Source organism: Neofelis nebulosa, chromosome 3, assembly GCF_028018385.1.
Source record: "Neofelis nebulosa isolate mNeoNeb1 chromosome 3, mNeoNeb1.pri, whole genome shotgun sequence".
NCBI lineage: Eukaryota > Metazoa > Chordata > Mammalia > Carnivora > Felidae > Neofelis > Neofelis nebulosa.
In genome coordinates, this window is record NC_080784.1 from 185,628,584 (window position 1) to 185,644,052 (window position 15,469).

Here is a 15,469-nt window from a genome sequence, read left to right on the forward strand (position 1 = left end):
TGTTTTATTTTCAGGAATGTTCTTTCCATGCACGAAATTCATGGTGCAAATATGCCCATCAAGATGTTTACATCCGCAAATTCTCCAACTGCCATTTTTTTTTTTAATTTTTTTTTCAACATTTTTAATTTATTTTTGGGACAGAGAGAGACAGAGCATGAACGGGGGAGGGGCAGAGAGAGAGGGAGACACAGAATCGGAAACAGGCTCCAGGCTCCGAGCCATCAGCCCAGAGCCTGACGCGGGGCTCGAACTCACGGACCGCGAGATCGTGACCTGGCTGAAGTCAGACGCTTAACCGACTGCGCCACCCAGGTGCCCCTCCAACTGCCATTTTTATAAGAGTTAAAATGAAAGTCCTGGATCTGATTTTCCTTGGCCATCTTGGGATAGTTTACTGATCCCCGATCCAATCAAATAGTCACATGAATGGAATGCCCTGACTGGTCATGCCTGGGTCACATGTCTACTGTGGGAGCCAGGAGGCGGGGTCGGCTAGGGTGGCAGGGAGTGAGAGTGGGGGAAGGGTGGTTTCCTAAGAGACAATGAGGTTCCATGTAGAAAAGGAAGAGTGGAGGATGCTGGTGAGTTAAAAACCATCATAACAGACACACGAAAACGCATTCACGGGGAGATTTCAGTTTCTTTAGATGCTGGCGAGGCACGGCCAGGAAGAGCATTAGTGGCTTTGAATCACTTGGGTCTCGTGTTTGCACTTGACAGAGAATTCAATCGGACTCGGCGTAAGCAACGGTGAGAATTTATTGACTTACACAACTGAAAAGTCCAGAGGTAGGGCTGGCTTCAAGGAAGTCTAAGCCACCCAAGGATCTGGCTCTTCCAGTCTCCCTAGTTTTAAACCGGTGACAGTAATTATCTCCAGATTCCACGCAAAGGCTCCTGGCAGCTCCAGGCTCTGTCCCCAGGGTAGCGGATTGCTCTGGCAGCTCCACACCTCCTATCCTCACGCCACAGCAGGTGTGACCCAGGGACAGAGAATCTGTAGTATTTCCCGGACAAGTCCTGTGAGCGTCACTTCTCTCACTGGCCCAAACTGGAAGAGTTCGAGAAGGTTTGGTGTTAATTCTTTCAATGGTTTGCAGAATTCACCAGTGAAGCCACCTGGTCCTGGATTCTTCTTTGTTGGGAGGTTTTTGGTTACCGATTCCATCTCCTTATGAGGAATAGGTCTGCTCGGATTTTCCGTTTCTTTATGATTTCAGTCTTGGTCGGTTGTATGCTTTCAGGTATTTGTCCATCTCTTCCAGATGGTTCAGTTTGTTGCCACACAATCATTCAGAGCAGCCTCTTCTGAGTCTCTGCATTTCTGTGGTGTTAGTTGTAATCTCTCCTCTTTCATTTTTGATTTTATTTGAGTCCTCTTTTTTTTTTTTTTTTTTTTTGTATGTCTAGCTAAAGGTTTCTCTGTTTTGTTTATCTTTTCCAAAAGCAGCTCTTAGTTTCACTGATTTTTTTCCCCCTTGTGTCTTTTTAGACTCTATTTCATTTATAATTTCCATTCTGATCTTCATGATTTCCTTCCTTCTGCTAACGTTGGGCCTCATTGGTTCTTCTGGTTCCTTGAGGTGTAATGTTAGGTTGTTTATTTGAGCTCTTTTTTCTTGATGTAGGCATTTATCGCTATGAATCATTGGCCCAAATTGGATCACAAGCTCATTCCTGACCAATCCATGTGGCCTGAGGAATGGGATACATCATTGGCTTGAGCCCGTTATAGTCCATTCCTGGAGCTGGGGGCTGGATCAATCCCATCCTGACCACCAATGAGAATGGAAGAGGACTGTATCCCCGAGGAAAATCAAAGCAGGAAGGGAAGTATCCATGCTGAAGAGGAAACTGGCAAATGTCTGTTGCAAGTCTTTAGTAGCCTGACTTGTTTTCAACTCTATCCAGCTGTTCATTTTTTAATTTGATTTTAATTTTTTTTAACATTTATTTTATTTATTTTTGAGAGAGCACAGAGCCTGACTCGGGGCTTCAGCTCATGAACCGCGAGATCATGACCTGAGCCAAAATCAAGACTCGGACGCTTAACGACTGAGCCACCCAGGTGCCCCCAGTTGTTTATTCTTGGATGGGAAATATTTACTAAAACTATATCCTGCCTGTGGCTTAGTGCAGAATATTTCTAACTTGCACGGCTAAACGAAGAAGCATACATTTGTCACAGATCTTCAAGCACATCTCCATTTCAAGCCTTTCAGAAGTGCCTGCTGCCATTAGAAGGGGGGGAGACAATCACAGCATCCTGTAAACTGCCCTTCACAGGGCACAGTTAACAGCCCCAGGCAACTTTCTTCTCCTGGGTTGAAATAACCTAAACACTGTTTTTATTTTTAATATGTATTTTCATGAAACGTTGCTTAGGGAAACATATGGGGCTTTGAAATGTCAGCACACTGGGTGGAAGGCAGGAAGTGTAAAGAGTTTTGTGCTCCTGGCTCTTTTATTTACAGAGTGGGTTCAAAGTCGTGCAGGGTTAGCAAGAAAAACAAACAGAGGGATCCATGCTTGCTTGAGATGACATCTGTCCGCCAGGACAATCACTGGCTTTTGGTTGTGAAAGGTTTGCGGTAGATAGCGCAGGCTGGGAATGAGATGTTTTCTTTTCATTTCCAGCAGAGAGTTTGCACGAATCCTTTCAAAGTCAGCCTCTTCTGCGATAAATAAATGTGCCTCTGCCAGAGAAAGCAATAAGAAAACCTCAGCGACTGACAGCTTAAGAGAGGGGAAAAAAAAACTCACCAAGGCTAATGTCATTGCAAATGAGGGACAGCTTTGAAGACTACATGATTAAAAATGCTCTGCACAGACAACAGCGGGGCTTGGCATCTGATGTGACTAACTGATCTGTTTTCCCACGTGGCGGCTGCTGCAGAAAAATCCCCCATCTTGTCTCACATGAGTCAACTGAATTCTGCAAAAGTGTCATAAAATGTCAGTGAAAACACTTCTGCCGCCAGGGTCCGGGAGATGATGGAAGTGGGGAGAGGAGGGTGACAAAGGGAAGGGGCGTGCCTGGCCCCCAGAGATCTGCCACACGTGAAGAATGGGTCCTAGGCTAACTGGTGCCCAACAGCACACTGGGAGACCACAACCATGGCGAGACCCGCAGTGGCTTCCTGGCTCCCAGCCACGCCCACAGATGATTGACTGCTCATCAAGGATCTACCGGCCCCCCCCCAGCCACGCCCACAAGTCATCGACCACTCATCAAGGACATACAGTCTCAGGCAGTAAAGGGAGATCTCCTTTTTCTGATCCCTGATTCTTGCCACGACCGTTTTATCTGTTGGATTTTCTAGGTCCAAAACTTAGGTCCTATTGAGGTTGCAGGGGCCCATGTACACGGTTGAGTCCCCCAAAGAAACGAGGTCAGCTCTAATGTACACCAGGAACATTACAAAATCTGAATTGACCCGCACTCACATAAATGCCTACAAGGCACAAAGCTTTCACTAACTACTGCATTGACTATTCATAAAAACGTCATTGCGTTTGAGAACTATTTGAAAGTTACATTTGGATTCACTTCAAAACAACTCCCAAGGGTGTGCCGATGAGCCCCTCAAATTCAGAGCCAGTTGTAAATTCACTGAGTGACTCATTACCAAACGATTTCCAAACCAAAATTATAATAGTCCTTTAAAACTTTTTCAGCCAAGATGATGTTTAAAATGCACGATAGGTGCATTTAACTGTATTTGCTAAGACGTAAGGTCGGACTTTTAAGAGAAACAGCAGCTTGGTCGCAAAGGCCCTTCAAACAGTCTGGAAACTGCCGTGTGTTTATTCACACGCATGCGTAAGTCTAAAGGTGGTGCTCTCTTCCATGAATCACATTAGAACCCACGCATCCCCACACCAAATGCAGCACAGGCTCAGGGCATGTAGAAACTTGAGTAGAGAGATTCCCATTCATTTGGTAACCAGTCAACAGGTATTTATGTGCCTACTATATTCCAGGAAATGTTCTGGGGACCGACAATTCAGCCGTGAAAACAAATCTCTGCACTGATGGAGGCTTCAGTCTAATGGGGCCAAGGACTATCGCCAAATAAGTTAAACGTATAGCATGTCAGGTGGTGGTTAAGTGGCAAAGAGAAGAGTAAAGCAGAGAGAGCGTATGAAATCTGGTTTCAGACACAGCTGCAAGAGAAAACCTCATGGAGAAGGGGTTATTTGAGCAGAGAACTGACACTGGTGAGAAAGAAAGGCAGCCATCTGAGGGAAAAGCATTCCAGGCAGAGGGAAGGGCAAGTACCGATGCCCAGAGGCATGAAACGTTTGGGTAGTTTGAGAAAGGGTAAGGGGCCAGCTCAGTCATAGAGGAGTAATTGAGGCTGAGACTAGTATCGGACAATGTCAGAGAGACGTCTGCGAACCCGGCTGGGTAGCACCTTAGGAGCCATCCTAAGGGGTTTGGACTTCATCCTGAGTGAGATGGGAAACCGTCGGAAGCACCGGTGCAGCACAGTGTGTCTGATTTAGATATTGGCAAATGACCTTGATGGCGGTGTTGAGCACAGACTGAAAGTGACTAGAACAGAAGCAGGGCCATCATAGCTTTTGCTATTGCTATGGCTTGTCTAGGGCTATTACAGCCAGCTGGGGGAGAGACACTGGCAGCTTGGACCCCCTGTGAGTGTGGCACGGAAATGACGAGGAATGACTAGATGCTGGCTCCATTTAGACTTTTAGTTCTTACTTAATTTTTCCCCGTGTGATCGCTTCCCTCCTCTCTCCACCACTCTCCACTCTGTTCAGGGAACACACAAGCAACACAGAGCAGGGACGGGCCCCGGGAGAATTCTCTAGGACCCCAGAAGAATCGGCACTCCTTGCAGCTATCCCCAACAGCAGAGATTTCGTCCAACCACCTTGCTCTCCACGCACCTCCTCTGGTACCCAGAACCTTCCTGGGCCTCTATCTTGGGAAAGGAAACAGACACCCAAGGTCAGAGAAGAGTGCTCACAAACACTAAGGAAAAAAACCCCAGCTGTTCTTTTGTTTTAGGAACCAGTTAGTCCCCGGGGGATTTGCTTTGTCCTTGCTTCCGGGAGCTGCCCTGGGAGATCACAACCTGCCTTTGTTAAGCGTTGTCTCCGTGGCATCCATTTTTTGGAGGATGCCACAGCCATTGTTTCCAGAAGCTCAGATAATTTTTCTATATATGGGCTTACCCCTGGGCTTTACCTTGAGTCTGACATCAGGAAGCGCTTAAACAAGATGGCCTTACAGTGTTCTGCTTCCCCTGGGGCTCGGGTGTCGACAGCCAGTGAAGTTCTGGTCTTGAGTCCATGGGCTGTCAGGCAGGTGTGGGGCTGTGAGAGACGACTGGTATCAGGGCAGGGGCCAAACATAAATTTTAAAAGTATAAAAGTGGCACGTGCTTGCTTTAAAATATTCATAAAATGCCACTTTTTAAAAAATAAAAAGGAGGCGTGCCTGGGTGGCTCAGTCGGTTAAGTGTCAGACTCTTGATCTCAGCTCATATCACAGTCTCACACTCTTTGAGTTCGAGCCCCGCAGCGGGCTCTGCGCTGAGAGCACCGAGCCTGCTTGGGATTCTCTTTCTCCTCTCTCTCTGCCCCTCCCCTGCTTTCTCTCTCTCCCTCCCTCTTTCGCAAAATAAATAAATAAACTTAAAAAAAAATTAAAGTAGCTATTTGTAAAACAATTAGTACAAAATGAAAAGTAAGGGGGCACGTGGGTGGCTCAGTCAGTTAAGCGACTGACTTCAGTTCAGGTCGTAATCTCACGGTTCGTGGGTTTGAGCCCCGCGTGGGGCTCTATGCAGACAGCTTAGAGCCTGGAGCCTGCTTTGGATTCTGTGTCTCCCTCTCTCTCTCTCTGCCTCTCCCCTGCTCACGGTCTGTCTCTCTTTCTCTCTCAAAAGTAAACATTAAAAAAATTTTTTTTTTAAGTGAAAAGTAAAAATTCCTACTCTCTGGGTGAAACCATTGGAAATAGCTTGATTTATAGCTGATTCTAGGAGGTCATTGGAAGCGCAGATTCATGGGTCCCCTCTCAAACTGCTTCTTTAGTAGGAGCAGAGCCCTGTATGAATATGCATTTTAACAAGTTCACCTGGTGATTCTATGGACTCTCAAGTTTGTGAGGCCTGCTGTCTTTGACCTTCCTATTACCACGAAACGCGTGTGTACGCATACAGTTTTACACACGCACAGATTCAACAGCCACAGGGATTCATGCGACGCAAGCTGAATGGAGAGGTCTAATTTGCCTCATCAATACATCACTGACAACTTTCCCTGTCGATATTTGTGGCACGATCTCATATTTGCAAACAGCCACTTCCCGTTCCGCAGTAGGGATGGGCACACCCAGCCACTCAGATCAGTGTGGCTTCTGCCCTGGTCCCCTGCCCTTGCTGCGGGGACACAACACACTGGAATCTGCTTTGGGGGATGTTTCTTCAAACCATTTTGGGCTTTTCTTCCTTTCACCTTTTTATTTTGCTATAATTTCAGACACAGAAAAATGGCAAGAATCGCGCAAAGATTCGTCCCTCATATCCCCCAGATGTTAACCCGGACCACGTTTGTTTTGCGCCCACATACATTTTTTACCTGACCTTTCTGAGGGTCAGTTGCAGTCAGTGTGACCAACCCCTCCCATTTTGCCTGGGACTTTCCTGATATTAACGTGAAAAGTCCTGCATCCTTTGGGCCCAGGAAAAATGAGACAACTGGTCACCCTAGTTGCAGCCGTGATGCCCACTTACCTGTAAAGACTTCAGCCTGTACGGACTAAAAACAGGGACACAAGCACCGTGCAGTTAGCAAAATCTGGAAACGAGCGTTGATACCAACGCCTCCTCGGTTTACAGACTACAAATTTTTCAGATTTTGCCCATCATCCCAATAATGTCTATCGTAAAAAGAAAAATCCCAGATCAAGCATTGCATTCACTGTCTATTCCTGCAGCTGAACCACTTCTTCAGTCTTTGTCTTTTGTGACATTAATAATTTGGGAAGCGTATAGACCCAACATTATGCAGCATGTCCCTTAACATGGATTTGTTTGAGGTTTTCACACGATTGGATTCAGGTTATTTACTTTGGGCTACAATCCCACGGAAGTGAGGCATACGGTGTTGCTTAATCCCACAACCAGGTGTATTAACTTCGATCACTTGATGAAGGGGGTTTCTGCCCTCCCCTGTAAAGTTACTATTTTCCCCTTGGCAATTAGTAAGTATACTGTAGAGAGGTATTTGGAGACTATATAGGTATCTTGTTTCTCATCAGACTCTCCCATTTGTTTTAATATCCATTGATGATTCTCACCTGGGTCAATTATTTGTACGATGGGTTGCCCAGTGACCGAATCTTATTTTTGAAAATTTTAACAGGGGAGAATCTTCACTAGAAGAAGTGTCTGGTTTACGGAGGATACAAGTTAGAGATGATTACAGCACAGTGTAGCAGGGGATGGCAAGCTATAAGCCCCTGCGTAAAATCTAGCCCAACACCAATCTTGTAAATAAAGTTTTATTGGAACACAGCCATGCCCATCTGTTTCCCTATTGTCTATGACCACTGTTACACTACAATGGCAGAACTGAGAGGCTGTAACAGAGACCATATGCCTTGAAAAGCCTAACATATTTACTACTTGGTCCTTATAGAAAAGGTTTGCTGACCCATGGTAAAAGAAGGAGACCTCTTCTGAATTGAACTTCAGTGCTGTTTAACTCACACACAGGGAGCATTCATCTGCTCTGTAGGCCCTGGGTGGTGGGTAATAAATAGCAAGTACTGCGTGTTCCCGCCCTAGAACCTAGTAATGCATACGGTTCCCCATTTGGGTTACCATACATACAATGGGGGCGTCAAGCCATGTCTTACTTAAAAGAGATTAACTCTGTTTTTCTTTTAAAGTATAACTATAAATTATCAAGAAGGAAAATTACACCAAGTCATAACAATAAATACAATTACCATGATTAGCCTGACCAAAATCTTTGCACAGGTAAGTATTGCCAAATCCTATAAGAATGTCGTCTTTACTTCTAGCAAATCGTTGGTACAACAGAACTCCAGGGATCAAAGGAATTCGAACAATCTCAAGGTGTGCAACATGAAGACAGAATCTATTTTGGCACCGGATTTGGTAAAGATAAATAATGAGGGCTATTGGGAGGTTGAAAGTATCAATTTGTCATTTACATGTGAAATCACGTTTTATTTCCAGAATGTATCTTGTTTACTAAAGCTACAGGCAGGATTAGGCTAAATTGAATGTGTTGCTCAGAAGGCTCTGTTTTGTGATAGGAAGAGGAAGTTCTGGAAAATCAATTAAGAACTCAAAGTAACTTAATCTTGTTGATTGTTCCCTTTTATGGGGAACACCCATGTAGTGCTGGAAAGACCAGCTCCAGGAAAAGATCAGATTTTGAGGCCAAGCCTATATGATTAAAGTAAAGTAGAAAGTTACATATCTTTCTGATGAATTTTGACCATACATACACACACACAAAAATCGATCTAGATTTTTCTAAAGCCAAAGCAACAATTTCTTATTGGTAGAAACCATCCATAGGAGATTCTTGCTTGAGATGATGTTGGGATAAAGAGGAGAAGAGAATTTTGGAGGTGCCTGGCTGGCTCAGTTGGTAGAGTATTCAACTCTTGACCTCGGGGGTGTGAGTTCGAGCCCCATGTTGGGTGTGAGATTACTTAAAAATAAAATCTTTAAAAAAAAGAAAGAATTTTCATGAGTGATAGAGTTCTTGCTAGAGATTATTACTTTATGCTGTAGGGAAGCATGTGACTTTAAAGCAGATAAAGCAGCCCCTAAACTGGATACAATGTTGAAGACTTGGAAGGGCATAAAAGTGAAACCCCAAATAATTCCAAAATGGTGGAAGATAGAAAAGGAAAAGTAGATTGATTAGTGTAAGATTAAGCACACGAACTTCTGCCAAGACCCTCACTGAAGTGAATGATAGAAATTAAGCTCAGGTAGCAAAGAACAGCTGAGTCCTGAAGTGGACATTTAGGAAGGAGAGAGGGGGAAGACCATGGGCTTTCCTTTTTCAAGTCACATGTGGCCACCTCCGGTCTCAGAAGAGAGCATAGGGATACTTTGTTCTAAACAAATTCTTAGGGATTGAATGTTTGTTCCCCACCTCTCCCCCAGTTCATATGTTGAAACCCTAATCCCCAGTGGGATGGTAGTAGGAAGTGGAGCCTTGGAGATACTTGGGTCAAGATGGTGGGGCCCTCATGATGGGATTAAACCTTTATAAAAGGAGGGAGAGATGTAGGATCCCTCTCTCTGCCATGTGAGGATTCAACAGGAAGATGAGGGTCACCTGCCAATCAAGAAGCCAGCTCTCACCAAGACGCAGAATCTGCCAACCTTGCTCTGAACTTCCCAGCCTCCAGAACTGTGAGAAATAAATGCTTACGCTACCCAGTCTTTGGTATTTTTGTTATAGCAGCCTGAACTGATTAAGACACAAACACTCTTTTCTCCAGAAGAGTTGGGCGGTGGCGGTGGTGGTGGGGGGGGGGGGGGGGGGGGCGGGGGGGGTTGGTGGTGCATAATATTCAGAACAACTCTAGGTTCCTAAGAGTTCTCGAATTCTTTGGACTTCTTTAGAGCTTCCTAGACTTTTCCACGTACATCAATTGGTTTTATTATCACAGCACACCCCGACATAGGCATGATCCGCCCCTTTTAACAGATGGGAAACCCAAGGACCAGAAAAGTGACGTGAGTGCCCCAAACTAGCCAACCCGTAAACCAGGGCCTCTTGACTTCAGGTCAATGCATTTTACAGGTCGCTACAAGGACTCTCGTTTGTCGGTGCATTGGTCCTTGTGCAGCAGGAAACAAGTGTTCGCTCCAGCTGGTTGCAATGCAGAAACTCTAATAAAGGGGCTGCTTACAAGGCGTGGGCAGGGTGCAGAGAACAAGCAGGCAGTGGGTGCATCCCAAGGTCTGCATCAGTGGGGAGTAGTTCTCCTAAGAGCTGAAGGAGGAGACGCTATCATCTTCCCCAGCTCACAGAGTGTTGCAGCTGTGGACGTGACCTGGGCTGCCGGGCAGGAAGTGCCAGCGACGGGCACTGAGGCCAGAAGTAGTGGAAAGAAACTCTCCAACCTCCCTCTCTTGGCCTTCGGTTCTTTCGCCGGTCCCTGCCCTTGGCCATCGAGGGAGTCAGCGAGAATGAGGTCATCCACTTGTGGCCTCCCTGGGCAGAGGGCAGGACGGCGGAGCATGGATCCAGGAAGGGACAGGAAGGAGGCAGGCAATGAAAAGGGAATAGCCAGCGTCCCAACCTCACAAAGCTGGAATAGCCTGAAAAGCGCCTACACTAAAATAAAGTTGAACATAATTTCTATTGGCTTAGGCCCGTAACCCCTCACCTGAGGCTCTTTGGGCCAGATGCATTCTGGAACTCAAAAGATTTTGTATTCTAGAGAAATAATAGCATCCATAAACTATATATTATACAATGCCCCCCCCCCCCCCCCCAGGCAGAATCCAGGGCAGCACCCTGTAGTAAAACACATTCATATGCCTGCAGCAAAAGGTGTGATCATTTGCTCGTAGTGAGACAAATGAATATAAGTGACTTCTCATTAGTCCGGGTCAATTTTTGCTATTAAATGAATTTTGGGATTGTGGATAAGGGACTATTGCCAGTGGTTCAATTTTCAGAAAACATCCTAGGATTTGGTGACCTTTTATTGTCAATATTACAAATGCGTGTTGTCCTTACATAGTCTTTCTTTCACTACTTACTCATAAATATATATATATATATATACACTTAGTCATATATATATATATATCTGGATTCTAGAAAAATGAAAATTTACCTTACACAGACTTTTAAAAAATATGAATTTAAAAATAAAAGAACATGGCAATCCACTTTACAAGAGCCTGTGTCCTGGAAGTGATTCACAGGATTTGACTTTGAATAGCAAGGGCCCTGCTCGTTACAATTCGGCTTTGTTGACAACAACTGGAGTGACAAGCTACTTTTCCTGAGTGGCATTGAGTCCTGCATCAAGGACGGGCCCCTGAAAGTGAAGACAACATCTCCCACTCTCTATCCCCGTGGACCCTTGGCACGGTCTGGAACGGCCAGGTCAGCAGCGGGAGGAATGGTTTCATGGAATTCGGTGGGGATCTCTAGTGGTAATTTTGTTGGCAGGCATTCCTGGTCTCTGAAGCTCTGAAAGACACCGTTCTCAGAACGACTTAACAGGAAGCCTCACCCATTAACAGAGGAAGCTGAGGAAGGAAGAAAAGATGGTGGGGGTGGGGGGTAGGGTCAGTATATCAAACAATAAGCAAAGTCATGTGCCTTGGGACTGTCTGTGTAGTCAGAGGAAACACCACCATCTGTGCCTTCCTTGCTGCACCCCCCCCCCCCCCCCCCCCCCCGCCGCCAACACCCTTCTAGGTATCCGGAACTCTGCTGGCCTGGATCATTCCTCATTTCCCAGGCTGACTCAGAAATGTCCTGCCTTAGGATATTACGCTCTGGAACGCCTCCTGCTTCTGCTTCCCATCCTCTCCAAGTCCGTTGCCCAGCCATCACCGCCCTTCATCACCTTCAAAGCCAAAGTGCACCTCTTTTACAGGAAGTAATCTGGCAGCCGGAAAAGTGGTCTCGACTTTCCTCACGATTCTCACCCTGTGTTAGCGCGTGTGTGAGAGGCAGTGTCTTATTCCGTGTCCAAAATTAAAAGCTTTGTCCATTTGCTACCTTTTTTTTTTTTTCCATTAATTCGTCAAGCATTTGTTCCAAACCTCCTCCGTGTACCTACGGTGCTAGGCTTCAGAATTTGAAGATGAGTAAGATCGCGTTCCTGCATCATGGAGCTTCCAGGCCAGTGGGAGAAAGTAGGCAATATCAGAACAGAGTAATCTGGGAGCACGTAAGAGGGACATGTCACCCAGCTGGGGTGTTTGCTTGTGGGGGGTGGTCAAGGAAGGCTGACGCCTTGAAGGCAAGTGGGAAGTAGACCAATGAATGATGGGGAAGGATGTTCCTGGCACAGAGATAGCATGGCACAGGGCCAGAGGATTGAAACATATTCCAAGAACCGGTCCCTGGAGGTCAAGCGGGACGGTGTAATGAGGACAGTTACTGGGGAAAGTGAAGCTGGACAGTGAGCAGAAGCCTGCTGGTGAAAGGTCTTGTCAACCCTGCCACGGAATCTGGGTTAGTCCCTGGTGGCTTGGAGGTGGCCTATACCGATCAGGCACCCATCCTTCCAGGTATGATCATCTGGTACCTCTGGCTGAGTTCCCACAGAAGCAGGTTCTGAGACACAGATTCAAGGGCAAGAAGGCTAATTGGGAGGTGACTCAAAGAACTGTTAGGGGAATGGGGAAGCGGGTTGGAGAAAGGGCAGGCGGCCACTACGGGGAGTGTTGACAAGCAGGTTGTTGCCGTGAGCAGCTCCCCTCAGACCTCTGGAAAGCTGTAGAATGAGCTTCAGAGTCATTCCACTTGAGGGGCGGAATGTTACCCACTGGATCCCCTTGGTCTTTGCTCAAAGGGCTGCTCTTGGGTGCTTCAGTGCCCCAACACTGCGTCCTCCCTGTGTGAGGGTCATGGGAGCCTTCAGTCAGAGAGAACTCGCAGGTTCAATGGCTTGAAGAGGAAGCCATTGGCGTATAAAGGAACAGCAAGTGACAAGGGATGAAGGGGGACACAAGCATCTACTACAACTGGTTATTCAGATAGAATAATCTGGACGAACACGGCGGGTCTTGGAGTCAAGGCAGGAAAGAGCCCACACAAGGGGGAGAGAAGAGAGTTGTTAGGTGAAGGCACAGTTGACAGAGGTGTGGGCAGTCATGAATGGCAGCCATGAGGGAAGGCACGTGTCAGGAGTCCCAGTACACCAAGGCCTGAAGGGGGGACCCCAGCCTCCTCTCCCCGCAGGCAGGACAGCCCTGAGGCTTGTTCTACAACGCTGGTTTCCAGAGGTCTGAGCAGAAGGCTCACAACGTGCCACGGATGCTCCCTGTGTTGGCCACCTTCCTCTTCCTGGCCCTCTTCCCCACTCCCCTAAACGGGTCTTCTCAAGCCAGTCAACCTTCTTGGCGGAAGATGATGAGAGCTGGAATGGAGGAAGACAGGTTACCCAACAGGAGTGTGATCTGAGGCAGAAAATTGCAGTCCTGACCAGGGACGGCTTGCTGGACGAGAAGCTGAGGGCAGAAGCACCGTGTCGAAGGATCAGATGCTCCGGCCAGAGGACGGACGCTCCGGTGACATGATGTGCCCAAGAGAAGCATCTCCCAGGGCACAGAGTGGGGCGACTGAATCAAGGACAGCCAGTCCACCTCTCACACCGAGACGCAGCCTTTGACCTGCACTATTCAGACTGGTATCTGCGCTGCCCCAAACCCTCATTTCATGGCAAACACTGCTTTATCCAGCCATGCCTTACACTTGTGAGCTTGTCACAATACAGCGTCTAAATCACTTTTCATTGACTGCATACCTCTTCTCCTTCAAAATCACTGGGTCCGCCGGGCAGAGCAGGTATGAATACCAATTCCCTACTGAGCCGGGAGGCCAAAGCTTATCTTTAGCCTCAAGGTTCAGCGTTCGTTCCAGGACACTATGTCCCCCCCCAGGAGACGAGGTCATTGGCGCTCGGCAAGGACCACATTCTGAATGTTTACCATACATCTTTATCATTGTTTAGTTGGTGCTCCAGGGTCAGTAACCAGACTTCTCAATTTCTGCAGGTCCCTGTCACCATCAAATTTCTTGGCTTGATAATGATCTGACTTAAATGAGGTGTGACCTAGGGGGTGCTACAGATGGAATGCTTGTGCTCCACCCCCCCACCCCCACCACCACCAAATTCATGTGCTGACATCCCAACCTCCAGTGTGACGGTATTAGGAGGTGACCAGGGCACGACGGTGGAGCCCTCAACCATGGGATTAGTGCCCTTATAGGGGACTGAAGAGACCAAAGTTTTCCCTTCTACCACGTGAGGACACAGGGAGAAGACAGGCATCTGTGACCAAGGAAGTGGGCTCTCACCAGACATGGAATCTTCCAGGGTCTTCGTCTTGGACTCTTCTCCCTCCAGAACTGTGAGAAAATCATTTCTGTTGTTATTAAGCCACCTGGTCTATGGTAGTCTGTTATGGAGGCCCAGACGGGCTAAGACAGGTGGGTACATTATGTCTCTTTAACTGTGAAATTTCATGGAAAATCTACTTAGGCAGAAGGAGGCTGACAGAACTAAACTTGCGGAATGCCTACTGTGTGCCAGACAACTTGTAAATGCCATCACTTTGCAGATGGAGAAACCAGGGTCCAGAGAGGCTGAGTGACTTGCCCGAGGTCACACAGCGAGTAGGGCATCACCAGGAATGGAGTCTATGTCCCACTGACTCCAAATTCCATATTCTTCTGTGCTTCAGTAAAGGTTTGTAGTGGATGATTGCTAAGAAAATCCATACTAGCTGTTTTTAGAAACACAACAAACAAGGTGAGCAGGCTTAGAGGAATCGTTTTTTGGGGTCCTCAGTGACCCATGGTCTGCCTCCTGCAAAGACGTGTCCTTCAGCTGCGCCGTGAGCAGTGGCTGGGAGCCTGGGCTCTGGAGCCAGACTGCCATCATCACAGTCTGCCTTATTGTTTATGCCTTATTCGCCATGTAACCTTGGATGACTTATCCAACCTCCTAATGCCTCAGTTTCCCCATCAGCAAAGTGGGGTTCATAATAACCCTTAGCCCTGGAGGTGTAATGAACATTCAGTGATGCTCGCGGTGCCCGGTGCACAGAGGAAGTAAGATCAGTTGTGATTACTTATGTCTTCAACCCACGACCTGTCCTAGAGAACGTCGGGGTGGACCTGAAAAGGCCAGGATTCCAGGACCCAGACAGAGGCCCACAGAGCCTGGGTGCTTTTGCGTCCTGGGCAAACTGTGATCCCTGCGGAGGGGAGGGAATGAACTCTCTAAGCCAAGTGGCTCATGGAAGGGTGGGCGGTTCTCATCAGAAACGTATTTTGGTCTGTGGTTTCTCTGAGCCATTTTTATCTTTACCAAATGACCCCCTTGGGAAAATGAGGCAGCTTGATATATATATATAAATAGCCAGGATGTGAGAGAGGAAGTGAGAGGTTTCCCAAGAGAGGGCAGAGCAGTGGTTGTGGGAGCTGGGTGTCAGGCCACAACTACACGCCGTGGGCACCGGCCAGTGTTGTCCCACCGGTGGTGGGGTCTGAACAACTTCCTCCCTCCTGGACAGAGGCCATTGTCTTTGTGACAGTGGTGGCTCAGTTTACGTAGAGCTGCCCTTGGCTGAGGCAGGGCAGTTACCGGTCTCTCCACTTCTAGATGGAGAAGGGCAAGGACTCTGGATCCCAGCACCCCTAGGAACCTCCTGCAGTGTCTTAGGGAGAAGAGGGG